The sequence below is a fragment of the Nomascus leucogenys genome, chromosome 19, assembly GCF_006542625.1.
Source record: "Nomascus leucogenys isolate Asia chromosome 19, Asia_NLE_v1, whole genome shotgun sequence".
NCBI lineage: Eukaryota > Metazoa > Chordata > Mammalia > Primates > Hylobatidae > Nomascus > Nomascus leucogenys.
In genome coordinates, this window is record NC_044399.1 from 57,416,742 (window position 1) to 57,434,112 (window position 17,371).

At 45.8% G+C, this 17,371-nt stretch overlaps 1 protein-coding gene across 1 annotated transcript in view; it reads left to right on the forward strand.

Annotated features, from left to right (window-relative positions):
• ALK (ALK receptor tyrosine kinase) overlaps nucleotides 1-17,371 on the forward strand; it is a 525,427-nt gene that overhangs the window by 417,813 nt on the left and 90,243 nt on the right. The window lies entirely within an intron of this gene.

The window sequence follows — 17,371 nt, forward strand, 5'->3', positions numbered from 1 at the left end:
CTCCAAGGGATGAAGAAGCTACTGAACACTTGTCTCAGGACCACTGGTATGGCCTGGTTGGCTACCCCCAGTGTCTGTAGGAAAAATAAAATTGAACAACTCACATTACTCCCAAATAACAGCTTGGTTTTACATGTATATAGCATGTTCTCTTATATGATGGACTTTGCCTTACTTTCCCATTTAACTTTTATTTTATCCTTATTAACAAGAAAACCTGCAAGGTAGGTAGGACAGGCCTTATCATCATTTACCACTCCTGTCCTGTTATAAGGGGAGAAACAGAATCAAAATGGTGAAGTGCCAGCAATTTGGAATCAGAATTGGGACTTGTGCCCAGGCCCGACTCCGAGTCCAGTGCTCTCTGTTGAGTCAGGTCCTGAGGCAGATTGATAAGGAGGATGGCAAATTCTTCAGTAAACAGAGGAATGCTTCTACTTGGGGTCTTGGTTCCTATTTGGGCTCTATCACTAATGGCCTCTGTGACTTTGAGCAACATCCTTGACTTCTTTGGGCCTCAGTTTTCTCACCTTTAAGCTGAGAGATTTGAACTAGAAAATCATTAACTCCACGTGGCTCTGCAATGGAGCAGGAACCATGGAGTGTTCATTGCCACGTGTCTCCCAGGATGGCACTATTCTGCCACCTGCAGTCAGCCTGGAGCAAGCCGTACTTGAATAAAGATGGCCCTGCATGGCAGCACTCATATGACCCTGCCATATCATCCTGAACCCTCATGGTGGGTGCTGATCTGTTCCAGACAAAAGAGGGGTGAGGGGCCATTTCTATAAAGGGGACAGATAAATGGATCTGGATGGGGGAGAGCGATCTTTTATGGGCTAAAAGTCAACCCTTACAACCCAGAGCAGCCTCTGCCTGAGACTCCTAAAACACATTCAAATTACCATCCTCATGGATCCTCCTTCAAAAAATGAGGGCAGAGGGCTCAAGGCAAGGTGGAGGGTGATGCTGGTTGGCATGCAGCTTTGTAAGTGTAAAGCTGGTTTCACATTTTTTGCCCAAACCCCACAGTCTGCTATGTCCAAGAGCTCATAACTGCATCAGTGCTGTCAAAGGATGAAGGCGTTGTCCTCACTCTGAGCACTAGCTACCCACTCCTTCAGAAGTGTGTGGGTTAAAGATCAAAGCCCAAGGACATTCCAAGGATCAGTGACCCCAGGACAAATGGGTTTAAGTGGAGAAAAGAGGAAGTGTGAGCTCTGCCCACTATAGTTTAGTCTTTTGTCTTTGGGGATTGTGGAGCTGCATGCAGTTGGTGGAGAACAGGAGGGTGGTGAAAGATTCCTCCCTCCTGGGAGAGGTGAAATTAATTCAGATGAATCAAAGAATCTTTTTTCTCCTCAATCCAGCAAGTCTTCTCTCTTTCATAACTACTCCAGGGGATTTAAAGCAAGTAAGATGTTGACTCTGTTCACTCTCATCCTCTAGAGTTTCATTTGAAAGAGACTTTATTCTCAGCCTCCTTCTTCCCTGTTAAAGGCTGTTTACCAGACTGACATTTCCAATGTTGATACTGAGACCAAACTGTCCAGTGGGGATTCAGACAAAAGACAGCTTGGTTTGATGATGCCTTGTGACCTAATAAGTGTACAGTTACAGAAAACAAGAGTGCTTCCATTCGCTGGGAGCCTGCATACCACTGACATGCTCTGAGGTTGGAAGATGCCCTCCCAGAGGTACAGATGATATGGGAAGCATCAAGACCCAGAGGCAAAAGGTACTGAAGGAAAATGAGGTGCAGCAGTTTTCATTCGCTAAAATCAAACTAGACTGTAGATGTGACTGGCCCCCAAAAAACTAAAGAAGCACTCTGGATGAAAGGGCAGAGGCTTTGGAATCAAATAGTGCCAAGTTTGAAAACTGACATGGTCACTTACTAGTTGTGTGACCTCAGCCAATTACTTAAGCTCGCTGAGCCTCAGTGTCCTCATCAGTAAAATGAGGATAATAACAGTATAATTTCACAAGATTGTTATGAGACTAAATGAAATGACTATTGAAAGAGTCTACACAGAGTAAGCATTAATAGATTTTATTTTCTGCATCTTTCAGTTATTTGGCCTCAGTAATAATTTATTAAACACATAGCACAAATCACAACCACTGATCTTCCAGGTCAAGCCATGTTCTATAAAACAGACAACACAGTCTCCTCTTAGTGTTGAAGAAGTAAAGTGCTTGGTTAAAGGCCTGATCCACACTAAATGCTCAACTACTAATAACTATAATATAATAATGACAATATCTCCCCACCTAATGCCTCAGAAGGGTCTGGGATGGCCAATTTAGCAATATAACCAGTCATCCAACCCTTAGATAAAGGTGGGCTTCTTATGAATTTGTTTTCACAATGCTCTGTTGACTCTTTATAAGGAGAAGTCACTGATGGAGGAGCAAGAAGCATACTCTTCCCTCTTCCTTCAGGGAGAGTCAGCTATAGCTGCCCAGATTGCTAGAAGATGAAAATGGGAGAAAGGAGAAGGTAGAGGAAGACATAAGCAAGAAAAATAGAAAAATAGAATGGATAAAAGACAAAGAAAAACCAACTCTCTTCCTCCCACCTCTGAGGTAGGCAGTAACACCTGGCGCCACCCGCCCCACATCCCATGAAGCTTCCTTAGGCAGCTCCTGGCTTCAGCTATTCAGCACCTGCCTTGTGGACAGCTCCCCAACCCTGACCCTTGGAAGCGGCAATAATTTTATTCCCTATGCTGTCCCAAATCACCTCTGCTCCCAGGTTCCTCAACCTTCATACATTACAAAATTTTTAAAGCAACTTTATTAGGGCTTAGAGGTTAGCACTTAAGAGACTCTGGGCTGTAGTCACTGGTATTGTCCCTGGCTGTTACATGAAATATAAAACTGACCATTTTCCTATTTTGGTAATCCTTCTGTGGCTTCCTGTGGCTTTCGGGATACCTTTCAAACTCCCTAATAAGACCTTTGTTAAGCCCATGTGTGATCTGTGCAGCTCTAATTTCACCAGCTGCTTCTTAAACCATTCTTTCTCTCTCAGTCTCCCCTTCCTTCCACTCTGTTGTACCATGATACATTCTTACTTCTAGGCTTTTGTAGTTGCCATGTTAAAGGCGTGTTAAAGTTAAAGGAAGACCTTAATGTTCTGCCTTTACCTTCCATCTCTCTAAATACTACTCTTCCTTCACTTAAAAAAAATTATCCCCAGGCACCTATACTCTATATGTACCCACAATATATTCTCATGGCTCTTGAAACATCCCTATAATAATTTATCACTCTTTACTATCTTCTTTATTTCTGAATATACAAACTAACAAGGCAGGGATTGTGTGTGTCTTATAAGTCACTGCTTCCTGAATCTTTAGCACCATACTTAACACGTAGTATGCCCAATAAATATGCATTGACAGAATGATGTATTGAGGGAAATTGCATATACTTTCAAATTCCAGTTGAATAAACTGAGAATTTCACTTGATGGAATCTATCTAACATTCCTCCTCTCTTCAATCTGTGTCCGACAAAACAGATATGATTGCTTTATAATAAATACTACTGCAAAGTGTTCTGTATATCAGAGCAACACCTGTGTCCCATCAGATGAACCAAAACAGCGTTTGTTACTCTGTGACAAGGAATTATCTTTAGGGACTTGCCTGGTACCTGTGCTTTCTTTGTCTCTGGTCACATTCCTGTTGGAATCACTTCATAAGAAAGACTTTGATCCTAATTGGGTGCCCTGGTCCTTGTGATAGAGAGAACTAGAGTTGTGCACTTGAGAGAAAAGAGCTCTAGTCAGATTGCCCCCACCACACAGTAGCCCTCGGGAAGGCTCGGTGAATATGTCATAGGTACATAAAGCCTGGTGACAGGGAAGCATTGATCCATGGAATGATATTTCTTCTGTCCACTTGCAAACATGTAAAGTGATAGAAGGAATGTAATAGTCTGTCATCATTACAGAATTATGTTAACTGTACAACCATAGTATAACGAGTAACAAGAAAAATCTCTAAGAGCAATGCCTAAGATGTTTTGAGCAGTGGCAACGTCCTCCGAATACAGATAAATGCTCTCAGGGTAATTTTGAAGGACAACACCAATTCAAATATCGGCTTGATGTGTGCTTAAAAGTTATCTCATTACTTTACATCCACCTCACATAGCTACTTTTCCTCATCCTCTCCCCACTTTATCAGCCCCACCTCCCTCATTCAATTGCTGCTCTTTCTGCTGGAATTAATTCTACCTTTTCTCAAAATAGAATAAAGGCAAGTTCCCTCTCCTGATTCTAATTGTCAATCTCTTGCAGAGATATTCCCCTAGTTTTTCCTCTCTATATATATCTTACTAAATTAAACACAATGTTCCCACGCCATCCTAAGCTTTGACACACTTACAGAGCAGAAGCCATGCTAAGTTCAAATCATTATGAGATGGATTTGGAAACACCATGGTTCAAATCATGTCCCACAAATCACTGCAATTGTACAGTACAGTCAAATATAAAGTACATAACTTATCACACCTATGCAGGCTCCATTCCTCAGCACTATCATTATAAAGGCTTTTAGCCGTACACTATATACATAGTCTAACAAGAAAAATTGTTCCTTCTGGAGATATTTAGATTTCCTGTTCCCTTTGCATCCTTTGTCCTAAACAACAAGTGGTGTGTTTCACCAATGCATCTTTCAAATGAGATGGGTTAAACTGAGAGTTATGTCTTCATGCATTTAGACCAGAAACTCCATAGAACCAAGATTTTTTTCCTATTCAATTTTTATCACTGACAGAATTCTCATTTTATATGGGATGCTGTCAATAACAACACTCTCCCTTTGTGTGGCATCTGTCTGTGATGAGAAAGGCATTAGAAGAGTATTTTTTATTACTTGTTCTTATCTGTGTAGAGAAGTAGTAGATTTCAGTAAGTGGAAATCCAGAGATTTCCAGTAAGCCTCAGTTTGCAGGTCTAGACACACCCCTAAAAAAGTTCTGTTTAATTCACATTTCTGTAAATTGAATCACAGCATCCTGATAAAGCCATTCAAGAGTTATAAATGATGATTAGAGCTAGCATTTATTGAGTGCTTACTGCCTGCCAGTCATGTAACAAGTACTTAACATGCATTATCTAATTTCATCCTTAAAACAACCCCTTGGGGTAGATATTATAATTAATCTCCTTTTTAATATGAGAAATCTGAGGGCTATGGAGGTTAAATAATTTTCCCTTAACCCTTAGGTTGGTCTGCCTCCTATATACTGCCTGAGGAAATGATGCATGGGGCTTGGCATGTAGCAGAAACTTGAAAAACAGTAACCATTGTTGTTGTTTTTAGTTTTTTAATTTAATTTTTAGAGACAAGGCCTCACTCTCTCACCCAGGCTGGAGTGGAGTGGCATGATCACAGCTCACTGCAGCGTCAAACTCCTGAGCTCAAGCAATCCTCCTGCCACAGCCTCCCTGGTAGCTAGAACTACAGGCTTGCACCACCATGTCCAGCTAATTTAAAAAAAACAAAATTGTAGAGACAGGGTCTTGCTATGTTGCCTAGGCTGATCTTAAACTCCTGGCCTCAAGTGATCCTCTTGCCTGGGCCTCCCAAACTGCTGGGATAACAGGCAGGAGCCATCGCACCTGGTCGATAGCCATTGTTATTAACAAAATATTTAGGTTCTCAGTTATTTTTAGGCCACATCTCTTATTCATTTCACGTTAGCTTACTGCTTTCCCTTTGCTTCAACCAGCTCCTGAAATTCATCATAGCAATTCCCACCACCACCTCCTACTGCAGACCATTCCCCGCACAGCCCCTCCCTGCCTGCCTCTCCTCTCAGGCTCACAGCTGGAGTCTCCCCTTATCCTTCCAGGCCATTGTGTCCCCTCTCCAGGTGCCTCCCACTCCGGCATGCCTTTGACTATCCCCACACCATGTGTTTCCTCCCCAACACTAGAGCACAGTCTCTGATAGGCATTTTTAATTTGCAAATCTATTCATGTACCAAGTCTAACCAAGGCATAAAAATAACCTTCAGTTATACTGTACATTTAACAAATCACCCTTTCATTAAGAATAAAGTTCACTGCTGTAAGGATCAACAGGAGACACTAGCCACAAGGTTGGTACACTGCGCTAAATAGAGCCCTGCTTCATCTTTAGGAGCACATGGCCCAGGGGTGCCCCCCACGTCTGCTCTTGTCCTCCTGCCTGTCTGCCCCTCCTAGGAGCATTTTCATCTGTAACTGCTCTGCCTCTAACTCCACCTCAGGAAAAAGGGATGCCTATGAGGAGGAGAAGACATCACTTGCCTACTGACCCTCTGCTGAACAAACTGGCTGACAGTCCCAGCAGCTCCTGCGCCTCCTCACTCTGCCCACGTCTCCCCATCCACGGCAGCCCTGTGCCCCCTTCCAGGGTGCTTGGCTCCTTCACAACACGAGGTTCTCACTCAGGCCCACATCTGAGCAGCTAGGGTAGATGTCATTCCCTATTTTCAGCTGAAAAGACAGAGGCCCAGAGGGGTTTAAGAACTTGCCATCAAACATAGAGGCCCCTCTGTGGAGGTCCTTCCTCCCCTCGTTTCACTTCACCAGACAGCATCCTGTGAAGGTTTCCAAGCATGAAATGTACAAACCTCCAAAATCCCCTGAGGCATTATGTCAACCAACATTTACTGCAGTGTTGGGTGCCAGGCGATGGGCACACCCAGACAAGCAATACAGCCCCAGCTCTCAATCTCCATCTAATTAGGGAGGCTGGCGGGAAGACAAGACCAAGGCATCACAGAACACGAGTCCTGGGAGCTGGAGCAGAAGGAGCCCAGTAAAGCCCCAGCTGTTGGAGCTCCTTGCTTCCCAACAGGCACCTGTCTGGTTGCCAGTGGTGAGTCCTCCCTCTTCTGGGCATTCCCACACGAACAGAAGCAGAGAGTAATGACTACCACCCCAGGTAGACGTGCATTTGTTCATCCACTCTCAGCAGACACATGCCAGGAACTTACCCCAGAGTAGACCTGCAGGCTCCAAAGTTGGAAATGGGGCAGAAGGGAGAGGAATGTCTCAACTGCCTCTCACGAGGGGAGTTGAATTGTCCTGATGCCATATATATATACACTCAGGCAAAACCAATTCGTTCACATGGTGAATGAAGAAAACAAATGGTGCTCTCCACTCATGACCTGCTGTGGCAGCACAAGTGTCCCTTCCTGGAGCTGCAGGGGCTAGGGACATTGACATGCTTATTGGCATTAGGCTGAGTCAGTTCTTTGAACTGGGAGAAAATGGTGGTCTCAGAGGCAATTATAAGCCATGCAGGGTAAATTACATTGACTAAACCCATCAAGTCTTTCCCCAGGGGGTTCAAAACACTTCAAGTGCACACTATGCTTTATTCTCCTTACCTTGATGAAAAGGGAGGTGGGAACAGAGTCCCTGGCTTCATCAGCAGCCTGCAAGGCTGAGGGGACTTTGGCAGGGCTGGGGTCCCACCTGGAGCCCATGGCCTGTGCCTCTTGGGGCCATAATGATCGAGGACAAGAGAAGAGGGATGGCGTTCTCACTGAACCAAGCATCTGTGCCCGTTTGTCTTCATCATTGTAAGTCAGATTTTAATGTCCTCAGTTTATCAGTGAGAAACTATGACTCAGAGTAGTTTAATAATCTGTCCAGAGGCACACAACTAAGAAGCAGAAGAGTCAGGATTCAAAACACAATTTTCTTTGATTTATTTTTATTTATTTATTTATTTATTTTTTGAGAGGGAGTCTCCCTCTGTCACCCAGGCTGGAGTGCAGTGGCACCATCTCAGCTCATTGCAACCTCCACCTCCCGGGTTCAAGCGATTCTCCTGTCTCGGCCTCCCGAGTAGCCGGGCTTACAGGCTTCCACCATCACACTTGGCTAATTTTTGTATTTTTTAGTAGAGACGGGATTTCACCAAGTTGGCCAGGCTTGTCTTGAACTCCTGAGCTCAAGTGATCTGCCCGCCTCAGCCTCCCAAAGTGCTGGGATTACAGGCATGGGCCACCGCACCCGGTTCAAGGCACAATTTTCTAGCTCAGACTCTCACCCTTTTCCAAACACCATGCTGTCATGGTCAAAAAATTTTTTCCATGAATCTCAGTGACAACAGGCAGCAGGTGTTATCACACATCAGCAGCTGATATGAAAGAATGGTGCGATGGTGCCTAGGCCTCAGCCACCTGAAGACCCTGTCAGCCATGAGGAGGTCAGCCTGTACCTGCAGGGTCCAGCCATGCAGTTAAGAGCCAAAGAAAGGACTCTGACCTGTAGGAGCACACCAGGCACAGACTAGAGTGCCAGATCAGTCATCCAGAGAGGGATATGTGGTCAGGACCCAGGTGAAAAACCAGGACAAGACGAGGCCCCAGGCCTCCAGAACATGACAGAAACCGGGTCAATGAGCCTAAAGCCTATACAAATAGCACATCAGCACAAGAAAGCTGCATCTGCATCCCGAGCCCTGGGCCAAGCTCCTTTATGCCCCCTGCCTTACTCAGACCTGTCCCTAGTCCTGGAGTAGTGCAGGAGTGTGCTGCGGGGGGAAGGCTATAGCTGTGAAGGAAGAATACTGCAGATTCCTGCAGCCAGTCAAGGACCAAGTTCACCCATCCCTCCCACCCCCATGAGTGTGTTAGTCATCAACCCAACAATGCCAAGTGCACTGAACACACCTGAGTACCTAGGTATGTGCCACATGTATGTGAGAGGGGGTGACACTAGCTGAAGTAACATTACATCTCCACGCCAGGGGCTGTACACAAAAGAAATGTTATTTCCTGCTCGTATGAAATAAAAAATAAGCATGCTGGTTGGTGGGTGGCCTTCCACCTCATCATTCAGGGATCCAGGCCCCTTCTACCCTTTTCCTTCCCTGAATGGAAAGGATTCCAAAGCCAGAGAAAAGGGTGGGCCTTTCCTCTGGCTTTGGAATCCTTTCCATTCAGCCAGTCAGTGGGCAAAGAGCTTAGGAAGCCTTGAACAGGAAGATTTTTATGAATCATCACTTCTGCTCCCCTCACATTGCCTCCTTTCCCATCTGCTCTCTTTGGATTTCCTTACTGACTTTTTGCCTTATCTGGGCTGGTTTTTATGCTTCGTACCTAGAAAACAAAAATTTTCAGTCATTGGGATTTTTTTCAGGGTTAGAATTACCACACTACCTGTAATATCATACTGTGGCTTCTGTATCATCATTTAAGGTTTATGTCTAAAATTGGCACATGTAAGAATCAAAGAAAATGGTTACATAATTCAGTTGAAGGTCTTGGTCATTAGATGTTAGGCATCTGTTGTGCGTAAGACACAAGGCCAACAGTAATGCAGAATGATGTTGACCTATTAAGTATTCTTTGAAACATGGCCTAAATGTATTTTATTATGAGCTCATTTTTGACTATTGTAAATATTAGCGTTTTACAATGTGCTTTCGTCATATTTCTTAAAAATTCAAGCAGTGAGAGATAAGACTCCTCTGAATTTAGTAGCTCAAAACTGGTAACATTAAATGTGACTTGGAAAAAGTCTAGAATACATGGTGCACACAAGAAGTGTTCAAGGTTCTGTGGATGAGTTTCTTAGCTTTTGCAATGCACCATGTTTCTCAAAGCTTGTTTTCATTAATAAAACATTTTATAATGCAAAAAAAGTCACATGGCCACACCTACTGCAAAGGGTGCTGGGGAATGTAGTCTAGCTGCATGCCCAAATAAGAGAAGTGAGTTAGATTTGAAAAAAAAAAAAAAAAATTGAGATGGTGTGTCACAAAATAAGCCAAGGAATATAGCTCTCATATCTGGCCATCTATCAGAGTGTCACTTGAGAATGTCTCTTCCTCATTTAGCTACGCTGAGCATTGATCACGCTTCTTCTCCACAAAGCATAATAATTCAAGGCTGAAATCAATTCCAGGGTCTATTCTAAGGTATGAATGTTTCATTCCCAAATTTTTATGATGCAGCAAAATCTTACTTTCTAGCAGAAACCACCTCAGAATTTCCCTCCCTGAATTTTTCATTTTTAAAAACAAAAAAATAAATAAACAGGAGAAAGTACTTTTGGAAAGGCTTAAAACTAGCAGGACAGTGTAGGACGATGGTTTCCAAACTTGGATGAACATTATGATCACCTGGAAAACTTATTTTTTTCTTTCAGAGCCCCAGATCTCATACACAAAGATTCTGATTCATAGATGACATATTGGGACCAGGAATCTGTATTTTTTAAAATTCCCCAGTTGACTTTCATGTGTAACCACATTTGGAAGTCACTGGTATATAATGGCAGATCCAGGTGTCTGGATCTGGGCAAGACAGGGAATCAAGAAGTGACTGGAGAAGTGTCATTGGCTAACACGTTGTCGGCAAACATATATTAAGCCTCCATCAAGCACAGAGGATGGAAAAGGATGTTTGATCAGCTCTTGCCAGATCACAGGACCTCCACAGGCAAACAGTAGCACACAGGCACCCTGCAGGTTCCAACAGATCATGACCAGGGTTCAGCAGGTGCAGTGACCTCCAGATACAAGAGCAGTCAGATGAACCATCACGGAGAAAATGAGCTTTTTATAAACTGGTGCTTGAGGAAATTTTAGGTCTTAGAGAAATGGTAAAGGGACAAGGCATTCCAGAGAAGGCCTTCAGGGAAAGCAGAGGCTTGGAGATGCAGAAATGTTTTCTGTGGGTTCAAGAACAGCCAACCTGGTTGTGTCAGAGAATCCTGAGAAATCTTTTTGGGAGAGAGTGAGTGTGAATATTAGGCCAGGTGTTTTGGATTTAGGAAGACAGGTAATAAACAGCCACTGAAGACCAGGCGCGGTGGCTCGTAACTGTAATCCCAGCACTTTGGGAGGCCAAAGTGGGCAGCTCACTTGAGGCCAGAAGCTCAAGACCAGCCTGGCCAATATAGTGAAACCCCATCTCTACTAAAAATATAAAAAATTAGCTGGGCAAGGTGGCGCACCTGTAATCCCAGCTACTTGGGAAGCTGAGGCACAAGAATTGAACCTGAAAAGTGGAGGTTGCAGTAAGCCAAGATCACACCACTGCACTCCAGCCTGGGTGGCACAGCTAGACTCTGTCTCAAAAAAGAAGAAAAAATAAAAGAGCCTCTGAGCACAGAGATAGGCTGGAGGGTGGGAAGCACAGAGCATGGGGGATATTGGAAGGTCTCGTGAGGGGCCCAATGGGAAGTGATTGGAGCCTCAGTGTGAAGCTCAGAAAGCGTGAAGAAAGAAGCTGAAGGAGAAGAACCTTCTTCCTCTGCTGTCTTCCAAATGGCACCACTGGCTCAGGACAGCCTCGGGCGAACTTAAGTAGACATGGGCTACTTAAAATTATTAAGTGAGCTTAATTAGGTTTGTCAAACCCTAAGGCTGGCAGGGTGGCAAATAAGGCAATATATTCACTGTCCATCGACAGCCTGTTTCCTGAACGAGACTGTGCATTTTCTGAGCTGTATGTGAGCAGCCTCAGCCCTTCAAGAAGAGGAGAAGAGATGCGGCCAGTGGCTCAGCATGCAATGTGCAACCAGGCATTGATATATACAAATCAAACATTCATAATTCTGGAAGGATCTGGCCCTGTTTCTTTCTCAGAAAATATCCCAGATCATTGGAGCAAGGAGTAGATTAGCAATTCTGAGCTTTAAATCTTATTTCTAACACTGATTTACTGTGACGTTTGGGACAAGTTGTTGCTTTTGATTGCTAAGTTTCCACAATCAGGAGTGCAAAGCAGTGAGACAGATCCGGCCCATGAGCTTGGTTTAGGAGGCAGTTGCTCAAAATGGCACTAAGTGAACCTCTCTAAAATAACAGGATGTTCGAATCTGCTCAAGATTTTCTTGGTAACATCCACAGCTTGGCTTACAAGTCAACAGATGCATATGTTTTTCATAATACTTAATGTCTCGGAAAATGTAGCCCTGTGTTTTCAGCCCCTTCTTTCCCTAAACACAAAGCCTGCAATTTAGGAGATAATTGAGCTTCCAATATTTGAAGCAAAGAATCCAGTTCTATATATGCTGCCCCCACCCCCACGCCAGGAACCTCATCAATGCTCATAACTTCCACTCTTACCTCTATGCAGATGACTCAAATATCTTTATGTCCACCTGGGTTCCACACGTGGGTTTCCAGCTGCCTGACTGGTGTCCCACCCACACCTTCCACATTGCTCCCACCAGCACACCCCACTGCCTAGTGAGAGTTTCACCCATAGTTCTACCATTCTCCAAGACTTTTCGTTATTTTAAGTCTTTCTTGACTTCTCTCTCATTGTCCAGATGCAATATTTTTCCAGCTTGAGTAGCTTCTAGCTCTATAGGGGGCACAACTAAAAGAGATTTCAGCAATTCCCTGGTCAGTAAATAATGTGAATCACATCACTGACTGAAATCCTTGGGAGCAAGGTCAACACCTTACACATCTCTACACTCCTAGCTATAGGCACAAGTGTCTGATTTACAGTACATGCTCAAATAATCTCTGCTCAAAGAAAGAGGGGGAGATATGTCATTTGTGACACTGCCTGAGGAAGCACATGTTACTAGTAAATGTGTAATATAAAACAGGAGCAAAAAATTAGCATCTCATGCTAAACAAAGGGTTCCACTGTTGGGGGAAAAGAAAAACACATCTTACATAGATTCTTTTAAAAACCAAGATGGCACCTTAAAAGTTTTGGCAACTTGCCCAGGGCCCCACCAACTATATAACCCAGTCTTCACTCCACTCTACTTTTTGAAACTAGTCCTCACCAAGCAGAAAAGACTGCTAATTTACTCTCATAAAGATGTTTTTGGTCAGGCGAGAAGAAAGGTAGAAACCACCCTTTTTCTGGGTCTTCTCACCATTGGCAGTGCTGCCGTCTCTGGTACCATGTCAGCTCCCCAAGCCACAAGCCAACACAGCAACAGAGGACAGAGGAAATGTTTGTGTGTTCCGAGAAACAGGGAGCAGACATCCCTGTCCCTCCAAGAAGAATGGATGGCGGGCCTTTCTACCTCCAGACAGCCCTCATGCCCCCAGTCATCCCAAGGAGCTTGCTCTACTTTTCCGATGGTACGGAGTACATATGAGACTAAATGAGATTCAAGAAGTTGGATGGTTCTGCAAGAGACGATGGGAAAAGTGGCCAAGGAAGCAAGAGGCCTGAGCTCTCATCCCACATCCGTTACTGTCTCCATACGTGACCACGCAAGTCAAAAGAATGGCAGGGGCCCAAGAGGCACTTGACTCCTTCCCCAGGGCACTTGGCATTTGACTGTAGGTCAAGTATTTTTGTGCACAGGCACCTCCCTTGCTGGGCCATGGCTCCAGGAAGCAATGTCTTTCCCCATCAAAGCCCAGGGCCCAGCAGGATTCAACATACACCACACAGATTTTGAGAACGAAAGCAAAACAGGAACTTGCCAGAGATGGGCCTCCATCTGCTGTGGTGGAACATCTTGCAGCAGGCCTTTCCAATTGGTGACACACCAGAGCACAGGAGGGAGCCAGGAGCCTTTAGGCTGAGCCCCCGAAAGTGAGCACAGAATGCCTGGAAGCCTCGAACTGAGAATATAGAAGGGTCTGAGTGATTCTCCATGCTTGCTCAGCCTGGCTGAAAATTCATTTTCTCTCTTATTTCTAGAAGGGCTTCCTCACCAAGCCAGACTCATTGTGAAAGATCTCTATGGCCCTTGAAAGCCCTGGAAGCTCTGTGTTGACTTTTACTCGTGCTCCTGGTGTCATTATGCCTAGAGGGGAAACCAAGGCAAGAGGTGGTAAATTACTTCTGAGAGTGGGATGGAGCCAGGAGGGGTATTTTCCCAACTCCTGAGTGTGGCCTTGAATGTCCAGCTCATCTCCAGTTTACTGTGCAGAAGTTAAAGACTCCTAGAGCCAAGACACACATTCCCAGCCATGATTGCGTTTGACATGGCCAAGGATTGTCCCAGGAATCCAAAGCGGTCCATCAGCTCCCATCTTCATCTTAGAGCTGAAGTCCATTACACAGATAATAGGAGGGATGTGGCAGGGCTTTTTCTTCACATATATTATTCTAATAGATATGCCTACTGCGACCCAAGCTTCCTGACAGCCCATTTTAGAAGACTTTTGCAGAGCAAATTAACTGCGCAGTGAGAAATTGGAGAAAGTGTTTTTCCTCTACAGTACCTGCCAGCTCTATCCTAAGCAGCCAGGGCCCAGACAAGCCCCAGCAGCAAAAAGGGATGCAGAACACTCCCTCCTTCCGAGCCCACTAAATGGCCGAGGGAGGAATCTGAGACATGGTGCCCAGCTGGCAAATGCCTTCTACCCAGTCCAGCCACTCCATCCTGCTCTGCCCTCCAAAGCATTGCCATTCCCTCCATCCACATCAGACACAAACCTTTCTGTCAGCTACTTAAAATCATTAAGTGAACTTAATTAGGTTTGTCAATCCCTAAGGCTGTCAGGGTGGCAAATAAGGCATTATATTCGCTGTCCATTAACAGTCTGTTGCCTGAATGAGATGGTACATTTTCTGAGCCGTACGTGAGCAGCATCGGCATTTCTCAGGCAGAGATCTGCCCGATGAGTCTCTGAGGCGCCCAATTCTGAAGCTGCCCTTCCAGACTTGGCCCACTGCCCAGATGGCCACCTCCCAGATCCCCCCTGAGTCTGTTTTCAAAAGGCGTCTCTGTAGAGCTGAACGAGAAGAGTCAGGGCGAATGCATTCTTTATGCAAAGCCAGCCTCCAACCAAGATCTCTAGCCAAGTCTGTTTTAATAACAAGTTCCAAACTCCACCGGCTGGAAAAAAGAAAAGAAAAAGCAACAACAACCCATGCAATCGAAAGTGTCCTGTTTGAAGAAACAGAAAGAGCTGAGCAGGTATGAACTATGGAGGGTCAGGAATAAAATCTCTGCTGCTAAGCACTGGGAAAGAGAGGAGGCTCCCCTGCCACGTTCTTAGGCAACACAGATTGGTGAGAGAGTGGAAGGAACCCCAAAGGGCTAACGCTTCCCTTCTCCTTGACCAGGCTGCCCACAGAGAGGAAGGGGAAGGCTCTTCTATCCTGGGGAACCCAGACTCCTTTCCCCATCCAGAGCTGAGGTTTCAAAGTGGGGCAGAGGAGTACTTGTATGTTCACTAGGACGGCCTGTCCCTCGCAGTCTTGGCAGTGATGTGTCAGGGTCCTTGCTTTCTTTCAGCCAAACCCAGGGTGGCTCACCTGTTACATGTCAGAACCTTCCCACAGTCCCAGAGTGGTCTACATGACAGAACTTTCCTTCAGTCCCAGAATGGACCACCTGGTACATACTGGAACTTTTCCTCAGTCCCACAGTGGTCTACCTGGTACATGCCAGAGCTTTCCTTCAATCCCAGAATGGACCACCTGGTACATACTAGAACTTTCCCTCGGTCCAAGAGTGGTCCACCTGGTACATACCAGAACCTTCCCTCCGTCCCAGAGTGGTATACCTGGCATATACCATAACGTCCCCTCAGTCCCAGAGTGGTCTACTTGGTAAACACTAGAATTTTCTCCCTCAGTCCCAGAGGGTCCACCTGGTACATGCCAGAACTTTCCCTCAATCCCAGAATGGACCACCTGGTACATATTAGAACTTTCCCTTGGTCCCAGAATGGGCCACCTGGTACATTCTAGAACTTTCCCTCAGTCCCAGAGTGGTCCACCTGGTACATTCTAGAACTTTCCCTCAGCCCCAGAGTGGTCCACCTGGTACATACTAGAACCTTCCCTCAGTCCCAGAGTGGTCTACCTGGTACATACTAGAACTTTCCCTGAATCCCAGAGTGGTCCATCTGTATATACCACAACCTCCCCTCAGTCCCACAGTGGTCTACCTGGTACATACTAGAACTTTCCCTCAGTCCCAGAATGGACCACCTGGTACATACTAGAACTAACCCCCGGTCCCAGAGTGGTCCAGCTGGTACGTTCTAGAACTTTCCTCCTGTCCCAGAGTGGTCCACCTGGGACATACCAGAACCTTCCCTCAGTCCCAGAGTGGTCTACCTGGCATATACCATAACCTCCCCTCAGTCCCAGAGTGGTCTACATGGTACATACTAAAACTTTCACTCAATCCCAGAATGGACCACCTGGTAGATACTAGAACGTTCCCTCAGTCCCAGAGTAGTCCATCTGTATATATCACAACCTCCCCTCAGTCCCAGAGTGGTCTACCTGGTACATACTAGAACTTTCCCTCAGTCCCAGAGTGGGCCACCTCATACATGATAGAACTTTCCCACAGCCCCACAGCAGTCCACCTGGTACATGCCAGGACTCTCCCTCAGTCCCAGAGTGTGTCAGGTCCCACCTAAGTGTCAGGTCTACCTGGTATATAACAGAATTTTCCCTCAGTCCCTTGGTAGTCTACCTGGCACATACCAGAAGTTTCCCTCAGTCCCATGGTGGTCCACCTGGTACATGCCAGAACTTTCCCTCGATCCCAAAGTGGCCAAGCTAGTAAGTGGCAGAACTCCAGACCTGAGGCCATAGCTGACTCTGGAGAGTGACATGGTAGCTGTACTTCTGGGGGACTCACAGGAAGGAGTGGGTAGAACCAGCAGACTGCGAGAGCCTTGAGGAAGCCTTTCCCATCTCCAGCAAGGAGACAGTGAGCGGTGCCAGAAGCAACCTCTTCTTCACCTATCAGGTAAAGACACACAACCAGGCACCTTCCAAAGTAGGGAAACCTGAATCTGGGTGGTCCTGATGCCCACTCTGTCTCTGGGCCAGCACATCCACAGAAAAGAGCCTCCTAGATTGGTGTTGCTCTACCCCCTGACTGCCCATCACCTACCACCCACAGACCCCATTCCTAGACGGCCTTTGCTTCTGCCCCACCCTCCACCCATCCTTCAGCGGCTCACCTTTGTCCCAGCTTTGTCCCACTGTCCCTTCCCTGCAGCCTCTGGGGGCTGGAGCCATGGGGGAGGGTTGGCCCATGGGTGGACAGAGGCACCCATGTGTGGGTGGCCCCCGGTGGACAGAGGCAGCACTGCCTTGTTCCATATTGCCATCTGATTGAATCTTCCTGATGGTTGTGCGTGTTCCTGACTCAAAATATGTGCAATTCCCAGTGTCAATCAAACTCTTTTAAGCAGCAGCTGCCACTGCTGTCGCCGCACAGAGCACTTTAGAAACTCTTCTATTTAGAAACCATTCCAGCCTCAGCCGGCATCATCCCATCCATGCTAAGAGGCCCAGTGGCTGTGAGAGACTTCGCAGATCTAATCTCTTAGTAATAAGGAAGGAAGGCAGAGATAGGGGTGGGGAGACATGCAGCTTCCCAGGGAGCACCCATTTAGAGGACAGTCGCGATTCTGTCCCCCCTCCCCAG